General features: G+C 43.4%; 1 protein-coding gene across 1 annotated transcript in view; it reads right to left on the bottom strand.

Annotated features, from left to right (window-relative positions):
* TNR (tenascin R) overlaps positions 1 to 26,372 on the bottom strand; it is an 847,456-nt gene that overhangs the window by 590,737 nt on the left and 230,347 nt on the right. Inside the window, exon 2 of the mRNA XM_069231566.1 lies at positions 22,512 to 22,606. The gene's annotated coding sequence lies outside the window, so the exon portion shown is untranslated. The remainder of the gene's footprint in view (positions 1 to 22,511; positions 22,607 to 26,372) is intronic.

The raw sequence follows: 26,372 nt of genomic DNA, 5'->3' as shown, positions 1-26,372 counted from the left end.
TTGTAGTCGATTACTTATTCTGTGTGTTTTGATGTTGATCAGTCAAATTTTTTTATCATTCTGTCTGTGTGCCTTTAGTTGTTAAATAGTGGTCCTGTTGTGTTTGGACAGTGAGCCTGTGTGATTGGTTCACTAGTGGGCCTGTGCGTTTGGTTGTTGATTAGAGGGAATATGTGAGGTGTTGATTAGTGTGTGTTGTAGTTGATCAGCTGGACTTGGAAATTATATGAAATACATTACTGGTTGCATTATAGCTGTCAAAACTCAAAGACGTCATTAGCCCAGAGCTCTACAGCACCATTTAGCCTAGCTTGTAGCACATGAAAGCAATCAAATACGGTCAGCTCAGTGGGATGAATACCCTCTGCGGGGATATCAGTGCAGCTTAATGGTCACAGTGTTTGATGTTATTTGAATACAATCCGTCTTTCACCCCTCTAGGAATACACAGGGAATTCTCTGGTGGACTGTTCTTCCACTGTGGGACGGAATCACGTTACCATGGCAGTAACACAGTCCATGGGCAGATCCCCTCTCAATTGTGTGTGTTTGGGAGGGGGGGGGGGGGCTCTGCTCTCTGGGTGGTGCCAAAACCCACAGGGCAATTCCTGACATAAAGCTGTCTCACAGCAAAGGCTCTTTGATCTGCAGGGAGTATCACAAACCATTAGTATGATGTCCTCTCTCTGCTTCAGAGTGTTTCTACTCATACATGTGTCATAATCCATAAAGCCCCTCTAAGGGCACTTCCACGGGGCACTTCCTAGTAGAATGTCCCCTCTGTAACTGAGAGTCTCTGCCCTCCATGGTATCAGAATTCAAGGGACATATCCAATTGGAATATCCTCCTTCTATGTGTCTCTCTACTAGAAATCCATGGGGCAATTCCTAGTGGAATGTCCTCTTCCAGTCTCAGGGAGTCTATGCTTTTCTGCTGCTAGCCCAACTGCTTTTATTGGGTTGTGCAGAACCATATTTCATATACTGGGAACTTTATATGACTCACATGAGCATATGAGTACACCTTGAGAAAAAAGGTCACCTACAGCTGGAATCCAAGACTCACGTCGAAAGCCAGTCTGACCACACCAGTTTTCAGTAGCCTTCTGGATCTAGAGTGAAGATAGATCGGTTCATCCAGGAGAGCTAGACTCCCATCAGTCCAAACCCATGGGCCCTCGACCCCAAGTCATCCATCTAACTCAGCCCATGCTAAATTTGTGCAGGTGGTGCAACAAGCTCTTATTTGTAAGGGCTGGGACTCATTCCCACCACCAGTCCAAGTTAGGAGAAAAAGTCAGAAAAGGGAGAAAGAAGAAGAAGGAGAAAGTCGGAAATCAGTGAGAAAGGAATAAAGCATGCAAAAAAGCCTGCAATAGGCGACTAAGATACAGGAAGTGTAAAGTGGTGGAAGAAAGGGGCATGAGGCGGAATCAAGATTAGGCTGCCTTGGTATTGACTAACTCTGCCATTTGGGAGCACCAGTGATGGGCTCCTTAAAAAGGGGCCTCTGCATTTTAATTTTAACAAATTAAGCACTAACCATATCCATGTTTTTGTCCTTTGTAGCGAAGTTCGTGGTTCAGGAGAAAGAGGCTTACCTTAAGTTCTCTGACACTTGTGCTTTTTGTTTTCTCAAATCTGACCATGGATTTAACCAGGCTCAGATCTGATCAGGAGTTTTTCAGGGCAGGCCTCACTTAGATGTAACTTTGTAGGCGCAGGCTGCGTGAATTATACCAACATTCAGTTTTAGACACTATAAATGTTTTCTTTATAAAAATGGTCCTTGAGAAATTTTCTCACTAAAGCATTTAAGATGTTTTCTGCATAAAATTGGTCCTCACTGAAGCATATAAACCTTAGTTGACTGCAATCAACGCCAGATTTCTATGACTACTCATGACCCTGTAAGTAAATTCTATTCACATTGAGTGTTTGTAGATTTACCCACTGAATATTGAAAATTGGGCATGAATCCAGCCTGGATCAACATCGGATACTCGTTTTAAATATAGTTTTAACACTCGGGAACATGAGGTAACTTGGATAAAATAGGATTTTGCCTCTTTTCAGCACCACTTATTCAACACCCTCATTTGATCTGCTATTGTTCTCTTCTGCTTCCTTTCTCTCCTACGCATTTTGCATCTCTGTGGGAAGTTTAGATATTAAACAATATCTTGTTTACACCTTAAAGTAAATCGTTTTTCCCTTGATGTCTGGTTTCCAGAAGAAAATAAATATCTCTTATGCTCACTACATTATTATTATTATTCACTTCCATTCACTGCAAGCTCTTAATCACAGACCCACCAAGGGATATCAAAGGCGGCATAAAATGATAAATTTAGGCTTTGTGAACAACTCTGTGCCTAGGAATCATTAAACTCAAGAACCAGCATTTAGGATGGAGAATGTGATGCTGAGGCTCCCAGCGGAGAAGACTTTACAATGGAAAGTAATAAGCGGTTCTAAGGATATTTAAACTTCACATGGAAGATTAGTGATATTTCCAATTTTCAGCCTAGGCTTCTGTTCTGAGGCTCACAAATACCCAAACTGTTTCAGAATTTGTCTACAGCTCACCCCTCCATAATGTCTTCTAAAGGCAGCACTTGATAATCCCCATGCAGCCGCAATTTGGGAAGTTCAGCCATTACAGTCGGAGCACAGTTGCACATTTGCACATAGTGGTGTTTGTATAGGATAAGCATAACTTGATTGCAATGGAGAACTGAGGTAGAGCTCATAATTATTTTCAAGAGGTGGAACACTTTAAGAGAGGAAGGCTCCATTTGTGTAGGGGATAGGCCTAGGCGGAGTTCACGGAATTCCACAGAGTTGATTAAAAACGTTGTGGAATTTCACGGAGGTGGAGTTCCGTGACCTGCTGAGTCCTGAATGAGCCCAATCTCGGAAGCGCTAAGCAGGGTTGGACCTCTTGTGAACCAACCTGTCCTGTGTGCAATGCACACGGGCAGGACCGTGCACAAGAGGCCTGAATTTGCAGCTTTCACTGCCTATGGCCCTGGCCTGAATTCAGGTCGGACAGTAGGCAGCTAATGCTGCCGTTTCAGTCCTTGTTTGTGCACCAGTGCAAAGAGAAGAGAGACAACAAGGGTTTACCTGGGTCCTCTCCGGGGTCCTCCTCTCCTCTATTCATCTGCGGCGGCCTGGCGCTCTGCCTCCTTCTGCCCCCTGCTCCAGGCGGTGGAGGGAGGCCTAGTAGATCAGAGCTGGTTCCGGCAGCAGCTCCATTCTGCTGCGCCAACGTTGGTCAGGCGGAGAGTGCGCACTGCAGCCCAGTTATGGGCTGCGCAGCACAAGTGCAGGCTGTCTGCGCTTACGCTGTGTAGCCCATAACTGGGCTGCAGTGCACACAAGATGCGCTCTGCTGGTGGGCTAGTGGAGTTTTTGGACGAACTCCGCACTCCAAGTGGAGCACAGAGTGCCAAAAACTCCATTAGCTCCACCAGTGGACGGGGCTCCCCGCCCACCCCTTGTAAGGAACAGTATTCTCTGTAGAGGTGTGTCTTTAGTTCCTTCATAAATTGCAAGAAGCTAGGGTCAAAAATGATGTTAGTATGGATACTATGGCAAATCCTGCTAGCACAGATGGAGAATGTGTTGCTGCTGTTTTTATCTTTTTTTGCATTTCTTAATTTCCAGTCTGGCTTTGTCATGGCTCCTGGTGTGCTGCTATACACCTTAATTTTGTTTTTATCATCTTGGCATCCAGAGAAGAACAATTTTGAGACACATTTTGGCACTAAAAGTCAAATTCAAATTTGCTCACTCTTCTGAGGGGCACTTCATCTTAAGTGTGGCTCCTTCCATCAGCGGTTGCCGCAAATCTCAAGGGGAAGGGTAGGCCAACAGGAGGGTTTGGGGGGAGATTTGGGGGGGGTATCAGGGGTTGGGACAGAGACCGATGAAACAAAAAATATATAATTTAAAAAAACATACCTGTCTTAATGCTGCCACCTGCCGCCTCACTCCTCTGCTCTTCTGATGTGCCAGTTGTCCCTGGGACATCAGTACAGGCTCCCCCATGCAATCCTGGTGCTGCTCTCGTGCTATGCCTAGCATGAGAGCAGCGCCAAGATTAGTCTGAGCGGCTTGATCTGCCACTCAGACACTGCATGGGATTCTGTGCCATTTCTCCAAACCCAGCTGTGTAACACAGCCGGGCTGGAGAAACCTAGGTGCGCGAGTGTGTTTTGCCGGCCTAGGATGTCCGGCCAAAAACACATTTGCACTCAGAGCACTCCATTCCCCTCCCCTCTCCTCCCTCCCATGGCCCAGCTCGCCCCTCCCTGCACATGCTGCTGGTCGAGCCAGCAGCTGAAAAATAAAACAATAGTAAACTATTGTTTTATTTTTCAGCTGCTGGCTTAGCCAGGGGGCGATGCTACTTTGCCATTGCGAAGGAGCCACCCCTGTAGCCTTGATCCCTGGTGGGATCTACATCAGGCTAAAAAATATTCCTTGACAATAGAGCATATGTGCCAGCTGGGCATAGCAGTTGTGTCATCGCTTATGATATTCTTGAAGATAGAGCCCTCCCTCCAGAGTGGGGCCTACTTTAAGAAGGGTACAATTAATGACCAAGTCACACAAGAGAGTACGGGGTTTTTTGGAAATATAAATGGATTGGAAGTGTGCTAATTGCGTCACCATGCCAGTCCTAAATCTCAACTAGAGATACAACGCGGGGTGGTTCACGGTCTGTGGAGGGGGATTTCCTTTACGGACTAGGTGGTCTCACACACTATATAGTGTCATGCTTCATCATATGACCACCTAGCCCCACCCAGGTAGGGCAATACCACCTGGGCGGACTCAACCTCGCTGTTAAAGGAACAGGAGGGAGTGCGTAAATTTAGTTAGATTTCTGGAAAAATAGGGATCCAGCTATGCTATGGGAATAAAAACACCTACTCAGATACCAGGGTGAGTTTTAATAGAAGGTTCTGTGTGGTGTGTTTAAAAGGAATGGGAGACCAGTGTGAGAACAATGACTCACAAGGTCACCTATCTAGCCGACATGTTTCTGCCCTTGTGATTGAGCTATGGAGGGTCTCGGGGCATTCATCAGGGCGTTGGATCCCTGTTGCGGATGCTAATAGCGCGCTGCAGTTTAATTCGCAATAGGAAAAAACTTGGGAAGGGAAGGAAGGGCCTACCTTAGCCAAGGGAATACCTGGGGAGAACCCTAACAATAAAGGCTACTAGCCTCTGGTATCCTGGAGAGGGAGCGTCCCCTTATAGTCAGACTTGCATCAAAGGTGGGCGCACGCTGTGCGCCTATACCGACCTCTCTGTCAGGACCGCTGACTATTGCGAATTAAACTGCAGCGCGCTATTAGCATCCGCAACAGGGATCCAACGCCCTGATGAATGCCCAGAGACCCTCCATAGCTCAATCACAAGGGCAGAAACATGTCGGCTAGATAGGTGACCTTGTGAGTTATTGTTCTCACACTGGTCTCCCATTCCTTTTAAACACACCACACAGAACCTTCTATTAAAACTCACCCTGGTATCTGAGTAGGTGTTTTTATTCCCATAGCATAGCTGGATCCCTATTTTTCCAGAAATCTAACTAAATTTACGCACTCCCTCCTGTTCCTTTAACAGCGAGGTTGAGTCCGCCCAGGTGGTATTGCCCTACCTGGGTGGGGCTAGGTGGTCATATGATGAAGCATGACACTATATAGTGTGTGAGACCACCTAGTCCGTAAAGGAAATCCCCCTCCACAGACCGTGAACCACCCCGCGTTGTATCTCTAGTTGAGATTTAGGACTGGCATGGTGACGCAATTAGCACACTTCCAATCCATTTATATTTCCAAAAAACCCCGTACTCTCTTGTGTGACTTAGTATTGTGTTTGGGGAGTCGAGTACGATGGGTGCCTTTTCATACTCCCTTATACTCTCCCTTTGTGTACTAACAATTAATGACCTCACACAATGGGTGTTTTCAGTCATCACTAAGGAGAAAGTTCAGGATTTTTCTGTTAAGTGGAAAGGCTGGCATAGGTGCCACCTGTAATGTGGGCTATTCACCTGCCTCACCTAACGGGCCCAAAATCAGCTACTTTCGTGGTCAGAAGGCATCATCTATCCTACATATTCCTAGTCTGGAACCTCTTCATTTTTAGAAGAAGAAAATTATGTTACAATCTTATACTGGGCTAGGAACCGCACTGATTCATTATGGAACTCTTTACGAATATCTCTGTTTTTTACCACGTTATCCGTTCTTATGTAAACGTACTAATGAACACGTATTCCCCCCAACACCTCAGTAAACGTTGCCTGAATTCACTGCGGGGTTTTACTTTGTTTTACGATTTTGGGGTCTTTTTTATCGAGCAGTTTTTAGTCTTTGAAAAGCTCTACAAAGCCGAAATGGTTTGGTTAGCAAAATAACTTAACAAAATAAAATAATGTTATTACATTTTTTAATCACTCAACCGCTTATCTGGTGCAGAGTAATTTTCTTCAGGCAATATTTAGTTTGCACAAACAAAAGAGTATAGATGCCCACAGAATGTATTAGAATTCCACGACTGGGGCTTCCAAATTTTGAAGTTGCCAAACACTAAGGCTGCTCAGGCCTGATCCCACCACATGCCTCTTTCCTTCGCCACGCCACACTTCCAGTCCTGTTATTTCACTCTTGCACGTCCTTTCATCTCTTGCTTCTCTATTGGAAACATTTCTTATTTTCTCTCCTCCTTTCTCTTCTGTCTTTTGCTCCCCTTTTGTCTTTGCAGTACTTTTTTAAATTTGGCATCATTTAGTATCAGTGAGCCTATGTATTTACTCATACCATCTTACCCAGTTTTGTGCTGACTGCTCTGTTCTATTAACGCCCTGAAGTCATTTGTGTATGATTGAAAATGTCGTCTATTTAAAGTGAAATAATGTTAATGATCACTTTCCTTTTGGTGACAACAGTATAAAACAACAATGTTGCCTAGTCTTGATTCCACTTTACGCCTCTTCATCCCACCACCTTGCACTTCTTGCCTCCTCATCTCACTCTTGCAGTGCCTTCCTCACTATCTTCCTGTACTTCTTTTCCTCCTCCTTTCTCCCTATTCTGTCTCCCTTTTTTATGCTCTGGGATATTGCTGCAAAGTCATCTGGTTGTTCCTCCTTTAGGGTTAGGGACTTCATAAATGCTAGGATTGTTGCATTTCTGGTATCTTAGTTGAAAGCCTCATAAGATAATGGTTCCTTGGTCACTTTTGAAGATGAAGTATTTGGAAATCAATCAAACTCAAAACAATATATTTGTAATTTGGACTCATAGGGTAGAGCCAACCTCAGACATCGTAGCAGCACAATCTAGGAGTTTGGGATCGGGGAGCACATGGGCCTGGAAGATGGCACTTTTCCAGCATTCGGACCCACAGCTGAGTCGGTTGCCCATACTTGGCGTTCCACCAGACAGATGCTGTGGAGGGCTGAGGATGGTACAAAGAAAAGGGAGATCCTCACTGTATAAGGAAATTGTGCACAACAGGCTCATCCAGCATTTCTAGGGTCTGCTCACATACACATAGTTATAGTCTGGCAGCTTGCCTCCACCGCTGATGCCTCAGCTGAGATGGTCATTGGATAGCATGAGCTCCATCTTGTTGGCTGTGTTAGGTCTTTGATTTTCTAGTTGGGTGGTCTCTTGTGGATGATTCTTCATGCAGGTCAGCAGAATAGCAGCTCCACTGGCAGACTTCTTCAGGCTTAACCTCAGCCTCAAGAAAATACAGAAGCTCAATTACCAGGATTGACTGCATGTTTACCCAGGTCAGGTCAGGGTCTCTCTTTGAGATACCAGTTCAGACGGTCAGTATTTTTCCAGGCTTCAAGGGAGTTGGTCAAGTTACACACACCAGTCAAGTCCTCTGTAATGTTCAAACTTTTGAGGCCCAGCCTACTTATATGTGGACATTTTCAACAGACTGTGAATGTTTTGGTTTCTTTCTGCTGAAAGCAGGACAATATCAAGGCCTACTTCCAACACTCTGGATGGGCTGTCAGAGTGTGATCTTTTGTAGACTCCCAAGGGAGGAAGGCTGGGAATATAGGCAGATATACACATCCACAATGACAAAAGCACAATACGCACATCTCCACAAACCCATGGAATGAATTAAGGGTCCTATTTACAGGTTGTGGGAGGAGTCACAGTATTGTGACACTACGGGTGAGTGAAACTCATTCCTCGAAACAGCGTGACTGTACTGACAAATGCCTATAAACAACTGTTGCCAGCCTGTAGCTTCCCTATAGGGTTTACATTTGCAAATATTTTCAAGAGAACTCTTCACCCCTTCTCCCAACATCAGCCTAGGACTTTACTGGCAGGTACGGGTATCTCCAAACCTCCTCCATGATGGAGCTTTCATGGAAAATGCTGAAAACCTGCAATATGTTATAGCAGGTACAAACACCTGTAGATCAGTGCCTCTTCAGTTCTGTTGCCATTTTTTTGCTTATAGGTAGTTGATGTTTATGTTTCTCATCATAACTTTATGACTACAATTTCTGGCAACGACTGGAGTAGATGAATTACTCACGCAAGGCCTGGACAGCTTGAAACTATCAGAATGACATTGCTCTGCTCAAGGGCATTGAACATAAGCCCGGCAGGGCCGGATCCAAGTCATATGTCCTAAATTTGCATATAATTATTGTAAGGTTTTGATTACAAGTGGGCAAGGATAGAAGGAGGTATTTGCAGCACTTCCTAAATATCAGTATACTAGGATGCAGTAAATACTGAGTGTGGCAAATACTATTGATTTCAAGTGTTCCTTTTGGAAATAAGAATTACACGCAGAACTAGTGTTTGATGCACTAAATTCAACAGCTCAAAATTGGAAGAAAGGAGAACTGTGGCGCCATTAAATGTTCTTTCTGTGTGCCATGCAATAATAAAATGTACATATTAAAAAAAATCCACATCTCAGTATTTACAGTTGACGTGTTAAGATTTGCCTGGGAAAAATGTTGGGGGTTGTTGAGATTACCCGACAGTCCATACTTTCAGTCCCTGTGTAAATAGGGCCTTACCTGGGGACCGCACTTTCATGGCCCACTGAGTGCCTAAATGGGAAGGATTTGCATAGTCACTGGCTATTCTGAAATCTAGGAATAGATCCAGCTATTTTGGATTGAAGCACGGCACCAAACTAGCTCAGGCACAGATGTAGGAAGGTGGAAATCGGCTGACAGTGGGAATAAGTAAAGATGTTTTGTCAAACTTAAGTTGTTTTGATGGCAAGTGATGTTACAAATGAGATTACAGACAAGAGCAAAAACAGATCATTGATTGGAGGAAGACGAGGGCTAGGCGGGTGTAATGACAATAACGTTAAGTAGTAGAAAGAGCTGGGGTCGGAGGCCCTGATGTGAACTTCCGCCGCCTTTCTTCTTGTCGGCGCAGTGACATCAATCCAAAGGATAAAGGCGGGAAAGACCGCAGATGCTCTCAGCTTGGCCGCCGCTTCAAATGATGAACAATCCATTTGTGAGCTCTCACTCACCGCGCTGCGTCTGCAACTTTCAAATGAAAATCTCACTTTTATCTTGAGGGCTTTGAAAGCGCACTCCTCCTCTGATTAAAAAGAAAGGGAAGAAAAGAAAAACGCGGAAGCGGTGGCTGGATCTTCTACCGCTTTCAGTTACCGCGCATTGAAACGACAAAAAAGCATTGTTGCTTTGGGAAGAGAGCAGCATCCAATTGCAAAATGACTGGAGCTATTGGGAGTGCGGGGTGTAGGGGGCGCCTGGGATCTAAACGGTGACTCCGCAGTGCTTAATTTGTGCAGATGGTGGTTACAGATGGTAAGCACAGGTAATCTTTTGGGGGGGATTTGGAGTACTGTCTGTTATCAGACTTTGATGAGGGGAAGTTAGAAAATCGAGAAAGACGGAGAATGTTATGAAAGAGGCATGAGATGGACTCAAGATTAATCAGCCATGGCATCTGACAACACCAGCATTTGGTAGCAACGGGCTCCTTCTGGGTCACTTTACTTTTTTTTTTTTTTTTTTTTTTTTTTTTTTTTACAAATTACGCATTCTTCTTGTGCCAGTCCCATTCAAATACCGTTCCAGAAGTCACAGGCTCGATACTGGTGAACTAATTAATCCCTTCAATCATCCAGTCTTCAAGGTGAGAGGCTTTGCTCCTGGTTTTGAGGTCGGTGCTTATGGGAAATCTGCCAAAAAAGAAAGGTGTACTTACTGCCCTCTGCTTTGAACAACTCCTTTCTTTATAAGGTGATGGTTTGTTGTGTATCGACTGCTGGTGTTGTTACCAATTGCCCCATTAGGACCACAATTTAATCAGACTATATTCCAACAACAATGTCATCAGAGGGTCTGTCCAATTAAGGTTGATCCCCTAAATATTTTACACCAGTGTCTCTTGTATCAGAGAGTACCATTGCATTCAAGTCAGAAGACATGTTTACATTTCCTCCACAACCTAGGAGCATACTTCGAGTGTGTGGTGGGAATTTGTTATGAGAGTCCAGGATATCATCCCACATTATGGGAGTCTAATACCAGGATCTACTTATGTGGCAAAATGTCCACTGTGGAGCCCAGTCTTCTGTCCCTGTAGCTGCTCCCACCATGAACACAGGGGCGTTTTATGGGGAAACATTTAATTTTCATGCTGTTAGAATGATGGAGGTACTGCTTCTACCAAAATGCTGATGAAGGAACCAGGTCCTCACATTTTATATGAGGTGGTGTTCCCTGTTCCAATCCCTTGAGCCCATCAAGGCCTAGACGTACTCTTCTCTGTTTCACTCTACCAGTTCTTTAAATCATTCAGTCTTAGCAGTGATATGCACTGGATCCTTGTATCAATCACCTAAGCCATTGAGTCAACAGGTAAGAGGGTCTTGAGTCTTGCAAGTCCCTGAGCCCGTGCAGTCTTAGGGGCGAAGGGCGATGCATCCACCAGTGAATCAATCGGTTTACCTGAGCAGAGAATGCCCTCCGGCTAGCCTTGCACAATAGGTCTCTTGCCCCGTACTGTCATTCAGAATGGACCTTTTTATACACTGAAACAATCATTGCTATGTATCACAGTTCAGCGGACAAAGCACACCTGGCGCCATCTCAGGGCAAGAAGAAAGAATATCCCACAATCCCAGATTCCATATTACTTTTGGTGGTGGTGTGCCAGTCATGGACAAGTCTGTGAACCTGGAGTGTTTCTTTAAAAAAACATGTCACCAATGCTCTACTTTCAAGACGAGATCATCAAGACATTCTCCACACTCCCATTTTTCATTCCTCATTCCAGTGGCATTTGCATTTGTAATGAAGTTTGCTTTCGATAGACAAGCCTCCAATCAGATAAAAAAATATTTTCAGCCCTACAAGTGCTGTTTGTCACCACATTGAAGGTCAAATTAGTGCTGGCTCTCCTCGGCTCGTGTGCACATTGAAGCTGTTCCATAACACAATAAACCTCTCATTGAATCCTACGCCGAATGTGCCATCTCAAAGAGCTATATCTACCTCCTGCACCTAGTCTATGACAGCAGGAACAGAATATCAGGCATCACTCAAAACTTCAAGCATTGGCAATGTCTATAGGTTTGGTTTTAAGGGAATGTGCTATAGTCATGTGAAGCCTTATAAACCAGACTTAAAATCAATGTAGGTTAATGGCTGCCCTCCTCCTATATGTGCTGCTGCCAGAGAAAAACAACATAAATCATCTAGTTATCTAATATATTTTAATATCATTCCAATGTCAAATGTGTGCCTCTGAAAGTTCAAGATTGGGAAGCTGGATAAATAAACAAAGTGATGAAGGCTGTAAGAAAGACAAGCACTTCTTGTGGAAGCACACAACTTCTGCCCAATCAAAGCATGTACTCCTGGTTCCCAACATGTGGGTGGAGGCCAAGCCCCTCTTTTGTGTTGCTCACATAATTGCCTGGTGACAGGTGGCTGTCAAGCCAGACCATATAATGGGCTTTTGACGCAGCAGTGTGAACCTGAACGCCTTAGACTGGTCTCCATATCAGGCAAATGTGGTACTACCCTAAGGTAATTAAAAGTGGTATGGGAATCAAAATATTAGTTTGGACAAAAATGTGACTCAAGCACAGGATTCAAACTATGCTTTTGAGGAATTACATAGTACTGTGAATTTATATGCCACTAATGACACCTGTGACTAGTTTTCTTCACTGTAATACCAATCGTTTGCTCACCATACTTGGTTTCCTTACTTCACAAGGAAATGACAGGCAGCCCTTCTTCCAACCACAATATTACTTATCATCTGAACTAAGGCATAATCTGGTACATTTGCTAAAGTGAGGGGGATGGGTTCATGAGTGGAAGTTGTACTAATAATACTCGAAAAACCATAGAACAGTCATAAGAGCTGGGCTTACACCACCAAACTAATTTGATGTATTTACACATCACAGACTGTGTGTAGGATTGAACTTCCAGCCCAAGATGTCAACTGCTTGTAACATAATATTATTTCGAGCCCCCTACTTTCCCTATGCCATAATAAAGGATATTCTCTTCTGGGCATTATAGAAATACATTTGCCGGGTCTGGTGCAATTAATTCACCCTTGAACAACAAAAGTGTTGATGTGCACTCCAAAGCTGGGAACAGAGAGCTTCATGTCCTGAAACCGCAACTGCTCTGACAGCTCCATGCATTAGCAATGGTAGAAACCTGGATGGCATAGATCTCGATTAAAATGAATTAGCCAAATACGTTTCTCCCTATCACGGTCCTTAATCTCTCCTTTGACCCGAATATTAAACCGACAATATTTATTCCTGAAATCCCACAACAAAGAAAGACAATATATTTCAGGCACATCCCTAGAATTGCATGAGCAACCAAGTCTTGAGAGTCATTCATCACTGCATGAGATTGTACCAACACCTCTCAATCATGCACACCTCAGACAGCATTTCAAGTAATCCCTGCTTAGGTTTGTGTGGCAATAGAATAGACAGTTATAATGGCCACGGCCAAGCAGGGCAAAATAAAAAATATATAGAATGCTCCAGTTGTGGACATTGGGCAGAGTAAAACCCAGGCAATGGGACAGTAGCACACAAAACAATACAGAAAAAAGCTATCCTAGGTAAAGCAAGAGAGCTGAGGTTACTATATATGAAAATTGTATGAGCATCAGAAAGCTCAAACTCTATCATACACTCCCTCCAATATGCAAGAAGCAGGGTGTAAAGAGGTAATCATATGCCCAGATCTAAAATACTGAGGAGAGATGGGGGAAATAGGCGGATACTTTTCATAGACCAGCTAGCCATAGATGGACACCTTAGGTCCTTCTCAGAACTACGGCAAGTATTTAGGCTACCACCCTCCAGATTTTGGAAACAATGTGAAATATTACACTGACTCAAGCCGGTACTGGGACCAGAAACATTTCATGCAATTGTGAGGACTACACAAAAGAGACGTGTCAGGAATATATAGTACTTGTGTAAATCATGGCTTTTCAAGCCCTACCGTTTATAAATTGAAAGGCTGGTGCTCGTTTAGACTGCAAACAGAATGCTTAGATGAAGAATGGGAAGAACGTGTTCTAACACACAACAACATACCTACATGAGGCCAGATTAGAATTAGGTTATTTCAGTATAATGCAAAAATGGTACTGGTCTACCATGGAGCTGAGAATAGCAGTCTTGTGTCCCTCAGTAGCTTGCTCATTGTGCAAACCCTGAACGCAACATTGTACATTTATTATGGGAGTGCCGTCAACTTCAACAATATTGGGGCAGATTCGGGGTAGCCGGAAAGATAACCTAGGTTTGTTGGGCTCCTTAACTAGCCAAACGATAATCCCATACAATGTGTAAAAAAAACACAGTAATCATGCACCAGTACAAGAGAGGTTCTTTTCTTCAATGGTAGTAGCCAAACTAGGTATGCTGTGACTATGGGAAATGAACAGGATTCCTTTATACAATATGCAGTTGCACGCCATGCTTAATATGGTACCTTTTGAAAAATTACCTATAACTTGAATGACCAGATGCCAAAATTTAAGGTTAGTTGAGACTGTTTTATATCCAAATAACAATGGTTCACACACAAAAAATTCGGCTAAGTTTTTGGATACTTTGTAGAGATGTGTATTCGATGATGCTGAAAATCTGAGCTAGGGAAAGTTTAGGTCAGGCTGTATTCAGGGTTAGTTAGCTCAAGTATTTCACTATTTTGCTTTCTTTTCTCTTCGTTTTTTCTTTTACTTCAATTTTCTTAAGATGTGCTCAATCGGACTAATGATAAGGGAGCACTATGTTATTTGACAAGATAATGTGAGTGGCAACACTCGGTGTTAACTGTAGCATGTGCTGGTTCATAATGTTAATGATACGATGTCATGATGTTTTTGGATTCTTAACCTTTCTAAAGCTCAATAAAGATTGGATATACAAAATCCCTACACAGGCTCCCTAAAAGAGATCCTTCAAATCTTTTACCATGGTGTACCAGAGCACCTACCCAATGGTCAATGGCACTTCCATTCCAGCAACTCTCAACTACTCACTCTTCAAGTGGCCCACTACACAAGAAATGGTCAAAATCATCTCTTCACCGTAGGGCAAAAGGACTCAATAACCCCATTTCAGGAGAAGAAAATCTATTTTCGGGAATGCACTGAGAAATTACTTTCTCAACAAACTTAACTTCAGCCTGAAGGTTTGACATTTAGGCATTTCAGGGCCTAAAAATGATTAATTTCACTGTGCTCTCTTTATAAATGCTCAATACAGATTACTTCTATTACCCTTGTGCCCAGATATGATGGAATTCCACTGGGAAAGTTTGGCAGAGGATGATATGGGCGCAGGTGCTTGCTTATTTTCTGCTTTGCAAATGTTTAGCTAAAAACAGAAAATATTTCAGAAAAAAATATTTCCATCGTAAGGGGCTTCTTTTTTGCAATCTGATTCACCTCTAAACTTTGCTAAATATATCCGAATACAATATCCCTTGACTCAATTACTCTGGTCTCAGAGCTGTAAAGAGTGCCCAGATTCAATAATCATTGACAAAGCAAATAGGTCTTGTCTTTGCCAATTCAGACCTACTGGCTTTGCCAATGGGTTTTGTCAATCAGTCTTGGCTTTGACTTTGTCAATGTACATCTACTGGCTTTACAAATGTTTTTTACCAATGTTGTTCAGCTATCCAAAAAGAGAAAAATAGTTATTCCTGATGCTGAACAGCACCAGCACAAAAATGTGCAGTGATGTATATATATCCATCATGAGCCTACAGCAGCTGCTGCCTGACACTGTTAATATGCACACGCATCATCTATTTTTTTTATCCTCTCCACGATGGTAGCCACCAATCTTAAATCAGTAAATTAATAAAATATGAAAAAGAAAGGAATAGCCTGGTAGCAAATTCCAGGTTCCAGCCACTCTAAAAAAGAAAAGTACATTATTTGGTTAAAAAATAAAAAAAACTGGGGGGAAGAGGGACAACAGAGTTGTGGGTGTGGAGGAGGAACTCGATATCACCGAGTAGCAGGGGGAGCAGAAGAGCAGGTGTCAGTCACATATTTAAAAAAAATACTTGTCTGAGGAACAATGGAATAATGGGGGCCACACAGAGAGTACAGGGGGTTTGAGGGAGTAATCAGCACAGAAGGGCAAGAGTAAGAAAACACATGCACTCCTAGGGAATACAAGAAGAATAAGCAAAATAGTTCCCGCAACACAATCAGTGACAAGACAAAAGTCATCCGAACAAAACACAGTAAAGAAGAAATGATCCATAGGCGGAACCAACAACAAATAGGGAGGACTGACATTGCCGAAAAAGCAAGTAAGTTTGCAAAACAAGAGAGCCATTCAATCAAGAACAAATGCTGACCCAAACACCATTACATGTATATATTTTAATGTATTTGATACTATAGATCTTTGACATTAGGCTGTCTGCAGACAAGACCTAAAACGTTTTCAAGGTCATATAAATAGCAGAAATGCCTGCAACATAATGGAACATATATGTGTGACCCAAAACAATCTTCAGCGGCCTGACTCTGATGGAAGGAAATCAATTCTCTGAAATATTTACTTGCTAAGCTTGTTTACTGAAACAAAGAAGTTATGCTAGCGGTGTGGAGACAATTCACAAGAATGCGTATCATGCTCACAGAAGACAGGCACGGTGGGTGGGTAGCGGTGGCCAATAGGAGGCCAAGGAAGGAGCCGCCGATAAAGCAGAGGTGGCCATTTGCTGTCAGCTTCAATGCTCATAAATCGTGCAATCTGCTCCCAGCATGCCTGTCTGGAGAATGATGGCCTATCAGAGAAGGCCCTCGGGCAGCCCTGCCATTGCCCGGAAGAATAAACATGGTGTCAGGGTTCGATGGTTTGTTGTCAGGATGTTCTCGCTATTAGCTTTTGCCTGCGGAGCCCTCCTGGCCATTAACTGAGAAGGAGGGCTGGAGATGGCCTAGGAGACATTAAGAGAGAGAGGGCTCCACTTGGTATTTTAAAATTCGATGTAAAAGAAACAAACGGTTATTTTTTGTTGAAAATAATACTCACATCTTTATATATTGTGGGATTTTTTTCCCAAGAAGTGAATAGAGACCACTTCACACTGGACCTTTGATTGCTTCACGGGCGGCTTGTGGCCAGGCATACCTCCTCCTAAGTGCGCTGTGCAACGCCTTGGAAAATCCACGCTGTATTCTCAACCTTTGTGCACCACAAGCTACAACCCCCAACATCCAAGGAGGAACCTGAGATCAAAGTAGGGCTGACTGGGATCTCAAAGCAGCCCTGGCAAATTTTGTCAGACCAATTCCTACAGGGTACATAGCAAGCGAACCTGACCACTACAATGGGTCTTTGGGGGCTCTACCCCACAAGGGGATTTGGAAAAAATTGCATAAATGGTGCATTCTTCAGCACATTTTCATTTTTTATTAAATTGTAGCAATTTGTAAAAGCATAGTAAATGATGACCTTACAGAGCACCAGGATACTGCAATCTTTATTGGGGGTCTTCATTGATTCCCTCACCATCACCCTCTAACAGTGCCTCTTATCTCTCCATAGGCCCTCTCTCACGTGTATTTTATTTCTTTTATCTCACCTCTCTTACCAGCGAAGGGTGTTGGACTACTTTACATCACACACACATACAGAGACAATGAATTATACATTTACAAATCAGTGTATAGAAAATGTTAGATAAGACAAAGGGGACTACAAGGTAGGATTCTCATGTCATCCATACTGGTAGGCATTTGGTAAGATTGCTTGTCTGGTGGAAATATAAACCTATGATTCAGAATGTAACAGAGTGATGAGGGTTGACTTTACTAACAACTTATTACTACCCAAACAAACCCTTTTTAGAAAAATTAGGATAATCAAAGATTGGGGAAAACATAACTTTCTAACCTGTACCTGTAGTTTGCATGCAGCTCTTCGATGGCAGTTCATGGCTCACTGTGCTAGAATATGATTGTAACTCCCGGGGAAGTGGCAGATGCCCGGTATGGCCAGTCAGGCCCTGGATCAAACCCCGTGTCTCTAGTTATTATTCCCTTCCCAAGCACAGAAAGCGTCCTTAGGATGGTTCACCTTTTTTGGGCCAGATCTTTAAACCCTTGAATATCCACCTGAACAAGAGGGTTCACAATGCGTGTTGAATCCTGAAGAAGAATACATACATGGCAAATCCATCATATCATATTGTATTGGATTTAATTGTATTGTAATGCATTTACATAGCACCTACTAGCCCTCATAAGGAGTCGAAACGTTTATACAAGGCATGATGTGCTGGTTTTGACAACCACACACTTCTCTAGTACAAGACAAAGTTCTAAAAAAACGATCATAGCTCTGTGAAACACTAATACAAAGCACTTGAAAGGTATGTACAAGAATGCTCTAAACACTAAGGACTGAACTGGTGGAGGAGTATTTTAACAAAATGCAACACTACCAACCTTGCGCAACTTTGCAATATAAGCACACCTATGGTAGTGCAAGATTTGGAGGAATGAGACAGAAATGCCCCTCAAGTCCCTCTATCCCACCACTAGCTCACACAGAAACCATTCACTCTATACATTCCATACAGAGCCAGATGTTGGATGGCTTACTTAGAAAGCTCTTTCCAAAACGTTCCTTAAAGAGAACAGCATTTGTATGAAGAGCCTTCTCTAGCAACTTTCTTCGGGAAGAACAGAAGCCTTCTTCTTCCCAGCTCGAGAGTACAAACAATCCAAAGGGACTGCCGGTCTGTGCAGGTCTACAAGCTTATCTCCAGCTGCATCTTGGTGCAGCACAGGTGATCAGACATTCATGATGTGCCAGAATTTCTGTGTCCTTCACCATTTCCATTAGTGCTTAGAGAAGTTGGCACCTGCCAGTGTTAATCCAAGCACAAAAGCTAGGTTCTTTATTCAAAACAGGCTATACCACTCAAAATCAAAGTGCAGAGTTTGGCCAAGTTCCAGGACGTGCACTAACTGTGCAGTAGGAATGTGGTCATGTCCAAGTATTTCTTGGGATACAGGCACTGAGGACAAGGCCTGGCCAAAGAACAGAAGCTTCATCTACAGCACATTTGGGTAACATAAATTTGGGCCACAACACCCATTTGCGCTTGGTGTGAGGTCATGGGAAGTGTAGAGCAGTGGCGGATGGGTGCTTATATCAGAGACAGATGACAATGGACCCTGGTTGCGATTGGAATGTGCAAGTGTTGCTAAGCTTTCATGAAGAAGGTGTCGTTTTCATAAGGTCCATTGATGAATCTGCAGAGTGGTATGTGGCTTCTGTTATCTATGTAGACTGTCGTGCTAAGTGACTAATTAGTTGGAAGGAAGGAAATCAGAATGAGAGTAAACTTCACTCTGCTTGAAATCTGTATTTCATAAGATTGATGTCATATCCGTAAAATAACATGGTATCCTATTGGATCACAGGTTCCGTAACCACTCCTTTTGGATGGCAGTACCCAAACATGCTATATTTGTAAACATGTGCATGTATCTAGACAGTGATACAGGGGGATGGTGCCTTCCGGGTTCCCAAGCAGATAGCTTCAGTAGTTGCTCCGACACAGCTCCCACTTCAGGCCCCAGTTCTGCTGCAGTAGGTGAAAGGTGATATGGTCAAGTCCCTAGAAATGGTGGAGAGGACACGGCATGGAATGAACCTATACTAGACCTTACATTTTTGTGCTCGCCCCTGAAACTTTTAGATGTGATCCTCTCCCCTTCATCTACAAGGAGAGGGTTCCAGATGGAGTTATTGCCTTCAAAACAGAGTTCTAGGACAGCTGTGTGAAGTTCCTGCCAGCAGCCAGAGAGCCCCTGTGGTAATGCAGGATGAATGCCAGAGTGGTGGATTATGTGTGAAAAACAAGATAACCTCCATAGGACCAATGTTGGTGCAAGACTCCTGCAGCGGCTCACCTGGTCTGGCAGCACAATGACCCCGGACAGCAGCAGTGAATGCCAAAGTGGGGGCAGGTAAGGCCTGGGGGGCCTGTGCAGGCTGCCTTCAGTTGATGACAGCTGTGTGCCCATAGTGAATCTATAGAAGTTCCCCTACTCTCAGCCCACAAGGACCAGCAAAGGCAACTTATTTCAGTCATTATGCCACCAAAGGAATGCAAACCCAAGGAATACAAACACAAGGACTCAACGGATAAGAAAGACACCCTTGGACACATGTTGCGTGGCACTACCCCAGGCAGATTGGGTGTATGGAGACCCTGAGGTCCCTCCGGAGGCAGACCTGACCCTAAGAGAGAAGCTGACCCATAGGCTGCTAGGAGAACTGAAGGCCACTGTCAGAAGAATTGACTGTAAAGTAACTGCATTTGGGGCAGCCTGGAAGAGCTGAAGGGGACAAATGGCCAACGTGAGGTATAAGTTGGGGGGGGAGGACACTGCCTGACAATGATGAAGAAGACTGTTAAGGGCGATATCAAAGCAACTAAGAATCAGGAGAGCTTCAAGAAGTATGCCATCTCTGCCATGGTCCAACTGGAGAGGAAGGTCAAAGTTTTGAACAACTCTCTATGAGCTTCCATGTTTGAGACACATGGCTGTAGGAAGGGGAAGATGTTAGAGAGGTGGTTCAGCACTTCCTGCAGTCAGATGTGGAAAAATGTGGTAATGGAGATCCTCAGAGTATTCTATCTGCCAACAAGAGTACATAAGGGGAAAAGTTTGGACATTGGATTCTCTGCAGGAGAGGGAGGAGGTCATGCAAGTGGCCTCAAAAGAAAGAGTGCTTATTTTTAAGGGGCAAAATTTACTTTTTTCCCAGACCTAGGCAATACCACAAAATCAGGCAGGCAGAACCCCGAGCAGTAAATAAGGAGTTGATGGAGATGGACTGTGGTGGTTCCCTGAGGTATCGAGCAAGACTTTGGGTGCAGAGAAATGGTACGAACTAAGCTTTTATGGATCCCCAGGCAGCAAGAGACTTTTTGGAGAGTATTAAATCAGACTCTGGGCGTGAGAGATTGATGGTGGATGTGGAGAAGAACCGAATGTGGTTGATGGGCGGTGGCTTAAACATTCGGCCAGATACCTTGGGGAAGATCTTAGCTGCAATAGTTGAATAATTTGTTGAGCTGTCAGATGGTTTGTGTCTGCCTTCCTACCTTTCTCCCCCTTTGAATCTCCAGTGACTACCTTTCGGAGTATGGCTATTACTATCTGGTGGAAACGTATTGTTGTGTCACTGTAGAGATGTGCTATTAATGAATAATGTGCATGGTGTAATGTTGGGATTTAAAGGGGTTCATATGGTTGTTGCCAATCTATCTTCTAACCATGTACCCAATAAAAGCAATTTAAATATAGAAAGCGATGTCAACAGCAATAGAGCAGGAGAGATGGAGAAAGGGACACAAAAGGCTGAGGGAGATATGTAGGAAAATAGGGAGCGAGAGAGGACTGTCCATGAAGAATGACCCCAGCCTGTCCCCTCATCTCACAGAATCTTGCAGTAAACTTCATTGCATGCATCGCCGGCGCTCATTGAGTCATACAACCCATGCTTAATTTGAGCCAGTGGTTGCAGGTGTGACCCACTGGCAATCTGGCGCCGGCAAAAGGAGAAAAAAGGGATGAAAATGAACTTAGAAGAGTGTGATATAAGGGCAGGCAGTGCATATTTGATGATGAAAGAGGCGTGAAATGAAACAAAGACTACACAGCTTTGGTATCGGTAACCCCAACGTTCGGCAGGTGCATTGACGGAATTCATAGAAAAATATGGGCCCCAACATTTATTCTTTTACAAATTAAGCATGGCTACAACTGTGAGGTCCTAGTGTCCAGCTTTGCAACTCATACCATATAGTATCACTGATAAGCAAACAATAATAATAGACATTAAATGATTTGTCACTTTCAGACTCTCATGAAAAACATGCACCTTATGCAAATTTCTGTAAGGACCCCTGTGCATGTCATGGGAGCAAAATGCTCTCTAGGCCTGGACACTTCCTAAAGGACGTGTCCTAAAAGTACATGCGCAGAGCGACGCTTAATCCTTAGCAACACTAATGCCAAGGACGCAGGGAACAAGGACTGACGGACAAGGATACAAAAATAAATACAAGGTGACGTAAGCTAAGACAATAAAGACACACTCACTGAGAACAATAAGCAGGAGGTCACAAAGAAGCAATCACTTGAGGAGCTTTTAGCCACTGCAAATAAAGTGAACAGTCAGAGCTTTAAGAATGATAAGAAAACTCGCTTTGCCCTTCACACAGCGCATGGGTTCATAACATTAGCACGAGTATGCTACAAGTACAAAGTAAAATTGTTTTACAGGAAAAAATGTTAATCGATTGTTAAGTCACAAAATGTTTTGTCGAATGATGCATGTAAAACATGCACATAACAGCGGAATGCCAAAACAGTGGAGCACAAAAAGAGCATCTTGTTCCAGAGCTGTGTTTAGTGCCCATGGCCTTTGATTTTCTGTAGGTAGTAGAGTGTTTTCGTTGTCTCACTGGTTCCAGCCTGTTCTTATACGTTTTTATTTTCAATCTTAAATAATCGTCATTTGAACTTTCTCTGAGAACAGCAGTTTCTAAAGAAGTAATAAGAACCCTTCTCTGCTGTGTAACCTCAAGGCTCTCATATGCACGCTCAGATCAAAGAGTCAGAAATAAAGAACGGATGGATGAACTGATGGATGGATGGGTGGATGTATGGATGGATCAGTGAAAAGAGAGATGGATGGACTAATCTCCAGTAATATAACATATGCTCCTGAGACACCTGATATAAGCTGCATTGGCCACAAATTTCATGTAAACCTCAGGAGCACTCCTGCATAGAGGGCGCCGATCACTGTTTGAATGGAGGCCCGTGGGTTCCAGATCATGTCATTGATTTTTTGAAAAATATTCAGAGGCATTTCACTGCACTTACATTCACTGCAATGCATCTGATGGGGAACCAGTAACTGCAACCCCCCGGGCGTCAGTCCCTCCTTCCAAGGCAAATCAAAGAAGGGCAAGGTGAACCTGTAAAGAAGAGAAAGGAAAATGGGGTACCATTAAAATAGTGAGGTTCGTTGAAATCACAAGTTCTGTCATGATGAGAATCAGATGCAGATGTCAATAGAAGTTTGTCCAGAAAAATGTTGTCCAGAGGGGAAGCCCTAATTAGAACAGGCAAATCTAACGGATCAGAACCAATAGCTTTGTACCAATTAGAACGTGTCCTAGCTTCTCTGCTGTCCCAGAATCTGGATCCACCCTACTGTTTCGAACTTCTGGGTCTCTCTTCCATATTTCACTATTGCCTTTCCAAGGCCCGGTCTACTCATAATCAACTCCCTTCTCTCACCATTCTTAATTCAGTTCAATTTAATATCATTTTAATCACATTTACGTGCATACAAGTTAGGGCCTCCACTTATTTACGATCAAATGTGGCATTTAAAGGGCTGACTAGAACACTCTGCGTTGTAGAGAATCGTTTCCTGAACAAGTACGGAAGTGTGAATTTACAAAATCCCTAATTCCCACATTCTTGCTAGTTAAACAAAAAAAATAGAGTGTCAGTTTCTGGAACGGTTGCAGCAGCACAAAACCATTTCCTGCCCCTGCAAAATGGAGGAAAAGCCACCTCTCAGCAGGAATCCCTATCCCCTGTCCGTGGACCCCAGTACAGTGCACCATATAGCACTTCATCCCTTCTGCCCTTTCTGCCATCATCTGCCCCCTTGCCTCAGTCTCCAACCTGCCTACTTCCCGATCCATGTAATGCTTTTCAGCGACTGGAGAAGCTGAATTCCTTGGGATTTTACTGCACAGGAAGTCCCGCCCACAGGACATCCTGCACCCATGGAACATCCTGCAACAGGAAATCTGGTGCTCAAACAGAATGGTGTGCTTTTGGTAGGCTTTGGGCGAAGTTCACTGCTCTCAGAAATCTTAGATTCAGAGAATTGAAACAAAGTTTCTCACATGTGCCAGACTACATAGACTAAGACAGACCTTTTGGCACCCCGCCCAGAAACTGAACAAACTTTCCTTTTTTGGTCAGGGGCGTGACACAGGCCCCTGCTGACCGTTTATATTTGTGAGATATAGGAGTTTCAAGAGGCCTTCATCACATTTTGAGGGGGGGTGGAGTTGCTTCATAATGCGTTACACCACTGCCTTTAGTGGTCTGAAATTAGGCTGCTGGGGGTGAGCATCTGTAATTGTTTTACTCTTCAGAAAGAAGCTAACATCAACAGATGCAGTGGGAAATTGTTGTTTTCTCTTCTAAGACCCCATTCTCAATTAACTCTTCGGCTCATTCCTCATCTTCCATCTGGCACTCCCCCTCACCACCATTCCATCTTCGCTGTCCTTTCACGCCCCCCTTCCCACTTGCCGCTTTTTCCTACCTGGCGGGGCTTCCACAGCCAGGAATCAATAAGTCCTTTAATTACTAGCCCAAGAACTCATCAGTTGCCCGAGCTGTAATTACACAACCCAAGCCACTCACATCGCATCAGCGACAGGGACCCTGCCTGACAAATGAGAGGGGTGGAATCATGTGCAATGTCTACGTTACTAGCAAGCGGTGATCAAGCTAGTACAGCCAGGCAACAGAACACATCCACTAATATACTCCTAGTTTCACTGAGTAATCTTACTTATATTTTTTGTTAAGCATGCATAATATGTCAGGTAGGTTTTTCTAGCAGTAATTGTCGAGATCATTTTTTTCCAACTGCTACATTTGTACTATATTTGAGACATACAGCATGCTGCAGAAGCTGCTTCAATACACAAAGGATGTATGTCACAACAATGAATGACAACACATCACCCTGACATAATATTGTATCCAGAATATCAATTACCACAATATTGTGAAGGTAAATGCATGTAGATAAGGATAAATGTACTATTGTTAACTTCATATCTGCATTCCTTGAAGATGTATATATCTTCGCATCTATGTAATTTATGTACATTGGCTACATACTACTTATGCAGATACACACAGGATAATATGTTATTTTTGTTAATTTTTGAACCCGGGGGCATGACTTAAGGCAGGGGAAGTCTCAAGTGAATGAAAATTAGGCGTGGGCAAAAGATAAATTAAGCCAGGGTCATTCACATTATTTCGGGAACACATAATTACACGTCATTTGCGACAAAAAATTATCATAAATCCGCCATTCACTGTAAAAATTTACAATGAACACATGGGAACAACAGAACAGGAGTGGCAGGTGTGCATGGTACTTTACTTTAATGTTTCCCCATGAAAAAAATAATGTGAGGATTTACTTCATGCCAAAGTATAGCACAAAATGACAGATTTGCATTTTGTATAATTACATCAAATTTTGCATCATTTTGATGAAATTCTGCAAAAGCAAAGTACTAGAATTTCGATCTCGCACACCCCAAGTAATGATGCCCCTCCGCTACTAAAAAATGGTAATAGATAGCATATAATACATCTGAATATATAGGTTATGCCATGACATCTTTTATGCTATTATGTGAAGAGCTTAAACCTTTTACTACCATGCTGTGTCCATATTGAGTGTGCATGTGTGTACAATGAGTGTGTGACACCTGTAAGGTACTCAGATTCTGGGGCAGATTTACAAGTACCTAGCACCTCCTTGCGCCACATTAGCGTCATTTTTTTCATGCTAATGTGGCGTTAGGAAGGCATTTTTGCAGTGCCGGATTTACAAAGTGGCGCAATGCGTGCATTGCACCACTTTGCACCCCCTTGGGCCACATTATGCATGTGCCAGGCATAATGTATGTGAGGAGAGCGTTCTCGAGTTAAGAGGCCCGCAAAAATGGAGCAGTGAAATCCACAAGATTTCACTGCACTATTTTTGGCGTCATTTTTAACACCTGCTCAGAGCAGGCGTTAAAATGATGCACCCCACCTCTTTGTTTATGTGAGCCTGAATACTGAAGCCAGTGGGATCCATCTTGGATGCCCCTGGTTTACCATGGAACAGGATAAAGCATGAAGACAGATTCCATAGACAGTGAAAGCCTGTTACCTGCATTCCTGTGGCTGGGGTGTGGAGATCCAGACACTGAATTGAGGGGGCTGGAGACATGGTTACCTTTAACATTCCATGTTAGCAGGGAACTGATGATTAGTTCTTTGTGATTACTGGCCTTTGGAGAGTGGGCTTAGTGGGAGAGTAGGGATTAGGGGAAGGGCTGCAGTTTCTGTGTTGAAGGTAAGAAAGTTTCTGAGCCATGATTGCCCTTTTGTCTGATGCTGATTACTCCTTCAAGAAGGCTGATAAGAGCCCAGTGAAGAGATGTCAGGCTTCATTGTGCTAATGCTGTGTGTACTCCTGCTTGGGCATAGTCTCGCTGAAAACTGCTATAAGGAGCATTATGCTACACTTAGGCTTTCCCAACCATGGTTAGGTGTGTTGGGGGACCATCACATGCTACTTTTCAGCTCATGTGGTAGCCTGCAACACAAACTCATGGACCATTTCAAGAACATTGTGGTACGGGGAATGCATGGAGATCCCTGTCTCCCCTTCTGGCTGTGCTGTAGTTGGAAGAAGGGCATATCACATACTTGTCTCCTATGAAAGAAGCCCTGTGTTATAGATGTGTGATGTTATTCTAGCCATCATAGCAAGCACCACTGAACAATGATCTCTACATAGAACATCAGTGCTTACGCTCAGTCTAAACTTCAGGTAAGCCATTTTTAGTTCACACTCTACTAGAATGCACAGCTGTCTGGTTTGCTAAAGACATCTTAGCGACTTTCATAAAGTTG

Source organism: Pleurodeles waltl, chromosome 4_2, assembly GCF_031143425.1.
Source record: "Pleurodeles waltl isolate 20211129_DDA chromosome 4_2, aPleWal1.hap1.20221129, whole genome shotgun sequence".
In the NCBI taxonomy this organism is placed as follows: domain Eukaryota; kingdom Metazoa; phylum Chordata; class Amphibia; order Caudata; family Salamandridae; genus Pleurodeles; species Pleurodeles waltl.
This window is presented reverse-complemented; position numbering and strand designations above follow the sequence as displayed.